The 2,858-nt window shown below is 32.9% G+C and overlaps 1 protein-coding gene across 3 annotated transcripts in view; it reads left to right on the top strand.

The window, feature by feature from the left end:
* The first annotated feature begins 1,454 nt into the window (after nucleotides 1–1,454).
* The window catches only part of kidins220a (kinase D-interacting substrate 220a), a 57,181-nt gene continuing 55,777 nt past the window's right edge, over nucleotides 1,455–2,858 (top strand). For 2 of the 3 annotated variants that reach the window (XM_024299627.2, XM_036209983.1), the window contains exon 1: nucleotides 1,455–1,633. The gene's annotated coding sequence lies outside the window, so the exon portion shown is untranslated. The remainder of the gene's footprint in view (nucleotides 1,634–2,858) is intronic. The other variant, XM_024299292.2, reaches the window with a different exon arrangement.

Here is a 2,858-nt window from a genome sequence, read left to right as displayed (position 1 = left end):
CAGTGCTCGCCGTCTTGTGTTTGTCTGTTAAATAATCCGTTGTAAAAACACTAAAATATATGATGCTGACTTTAAAATAACACATTAATAGAGAAGTTAGCAGGATTCAATGCACTTCCTTTATAAATATGCAACTAAATTGTGACTAAAATTGAATACATTTCTTAAAAAATCAGAGAACCCCCAAAATCTCCACCATTTATGAATGAATCTACTGATGCTGATGTTGTGCCAATATCTTTGGGCATCACCAGGATTTATGGCTCAACTATTTTATACTTCAATTGTGGCTATTTGGCTTTGAAGAAAAAATAAATCCTCAGTTTTTAACCAAATGTATGGTATTAAATTAGCTTTAAATTTATATTTTTTGTATTTATTTCAGAGTAAAATCTGAAGTTCTCCTATAAAATTAAGATAAACTGTGTTTTTACTACAAAAAAATTGCTTTTAAATATGAATAAATAACATTGGATCCTAAACAACATTTGGTCATCTTTTAGGTAAGTAAGTTACTATAATAATAATTAAAAAAAAAAAGATTGTCAGCAAACTGAATTGCAACAATGAATTTGCATAACTGATCACAGTATTTACACAATAATGCCACATATTTTTCATAATTCACACACAAAAATTGACTTTTTTAGCTGCTGTAACGCAGCGTTATTGGAACACAAGATCAAAAATATACCTTAAAAATCTACTGTGATGAAGACAATGAGTGGTGCCCTTTTGGGTTGTCCTTTTTAAAAAGAGCAATTCAGACAACTGGGAAAATGTGTTATTTTATTTTGAAATGAGTTTTTTTATACAGCATTTCAATAGATTAAAGAACAAAGTTGGATTCTGAAAATTTGCAAACTTTAAAAAAAAAAATTCTGGGCTTTTATGCATGCAAAATAGAACATATAAATTTTAAATTACAGAATAGTGACAAAAACATACTGTAAAAAAACAACGTTTTGCCTTAAATAACAAAAAGTAAAGTTTAGTCTCTGTTTGGTTTTGGTTTGTGCAAAACTGTTTTTTTTATTATTATTATTATTTGTGTAGAGGCTGTGGATTCCATAAAGTAATGGTTTTAAACCATAAATCTACCAAAAGAAAAAATATTTAAGATTTATTCTTACAAGATTGTTCTATAGTAGATACAGTTTTAGAAAGGTAATCTGGGTTTAGATTTTTTAATTAAACTAGAAAAACGTAAATTAAATTTTAAAAAAAGTATTGCTAAATCACTTTAAAAGTAACTCTCTAAGTTAAAGTATGTACTTAAATACCTGTAACTCGTCACACATCTACTGACTTTCCGAGTGGTGACCTGTCCTAACCCCCATCGTTGTCTATAATCCCGTCTACAGTTCTAATCCCGTCAGATTGACTTTTGTGTCTCCCATTTGTATGACCCAATCTGCGCATGCTCCGCTCGGATACAGCTGTCAACTGTAAAGAGAAAAGAAGGGGCGGAGCTACAGCCCGCTGACATTTCCAGTTGAAAATGACTGTAAAAACGGGTTGCAGGTAATTTACCCTGCGTCTTTTTCTCTCTATCTCAACATGACAGCGGTTTAGACAAAACACTGAAACAAGCAGAGAGTTACAATAAAGAACCAAGTACAAAACGTCACTGGTAAGACCACCTACAGTTTTTAATAACGCTATTTTTTCCTGGTTTGTAAAAGTGATGAAAGTGAAGAAACCTGTTAGCCATCGTTAGCTGTTTAGCTACTGAGAGTCAAGCTAGCTTGTTTATTTGTGCTTTTCTTTACAAAAACATAAAGTTAGATTGTTTGTTCCATTTTTTAAAACTCAAATTAATAAAACAAAAGAACGACGACGTGTTTTACCTCCCACCCCATGTGAAACCATGTTTACATTCGTGCAAAATTCAAGCAACAGTTTCCCAAACATACAAAAATTTTGCTTAACCGTGAAAGTTTGTTGTTTTTAGACTTTTATGCGTCTTTGTTCAATAAACTAACATTTCCTCTTTGTCAAAAAGACACATTCGAAGAATTTAACTGTTTGTGTCTATCTAAACTCACAGCCCTTTGACTTCTGTGCAGGCCTCTTTAAAAACCTTTATTTATACATCCCCCTAAAAACACAGTCATTTTAGCTAAAAGTAGCACGTTCAGTCTGGAAGCTCCACTTCCCTGATCTTAAATTGAAATTTTCCAGACATACCAGTAAAGTTTTTCCCCTCTCCTTCATCTGTTTCGTACACTGGGTATGTTTTGTCAGCAGTTTCATACCCTCATGACTTGCCATGAAAGCTGACTGGTTAAATTTAGAGATCCTATCCAATGTTGCCTGCTCAGTTGCAACACTCTTCTTTCAACTTGTGTAGATGACAGTTGAGCTACACAGACTGAATTCTGTGTGACTATAACTTTGTTATAAAAAGCAAATCACCTTGGCTTTTGTAAACTTAACGTGAATTTATTCCAGAAACAGCTTTAAACAAACCACACTGTCCTCAAAATAGAGCCTTTCATCAAGAGATATTTAGGTTTTAAAGACCCACTCTGAGGAAAATTGTATTGTTTTGGTGTTTTAAATGTGTAATTTCTTTGACGAGGGACAGTACGTGTAAAGAAAAGGAAGCATAAATTTGCTGTTTTTGAGTATTCCTTTATTCCAACTGATAGTCAAAAGCAAACATAAAATTCATTTTTAAAAACTCTTTATTTGGGACACAGAAAATACAACGGCTGGAACCACAATCTCCCTGCTCCTCTCCATTCTGATGCATCCACTTGTAGACGACTAGATCCATGAACGTCTTTGTTTTTCTCGTCCGAGCTGGCATCTGTATTGCCCGCCATTTTTTTTTTTACTTTTTTTTTTTTTTT

This window comes from Oryzias melastigma, linkage group LG22 (genome assembly GCF_002922805.2).
Source record: "Oryzias melastigma strain HK-1 linkage group LG22, ASM292280v2, whole genome shotgun sequence".
In the NCBI taxonomy this organism is placed as follows: domain Eukaryota; kingdom Metazoa; phylum Chordata; class Actinopteri; order Beloniformes; family Adrianichthyidae; genus Oryzias; species Oryzias melastigma.
This window is presented reverse-complemented; position numbering and strand designations above follow the sequence as displayed.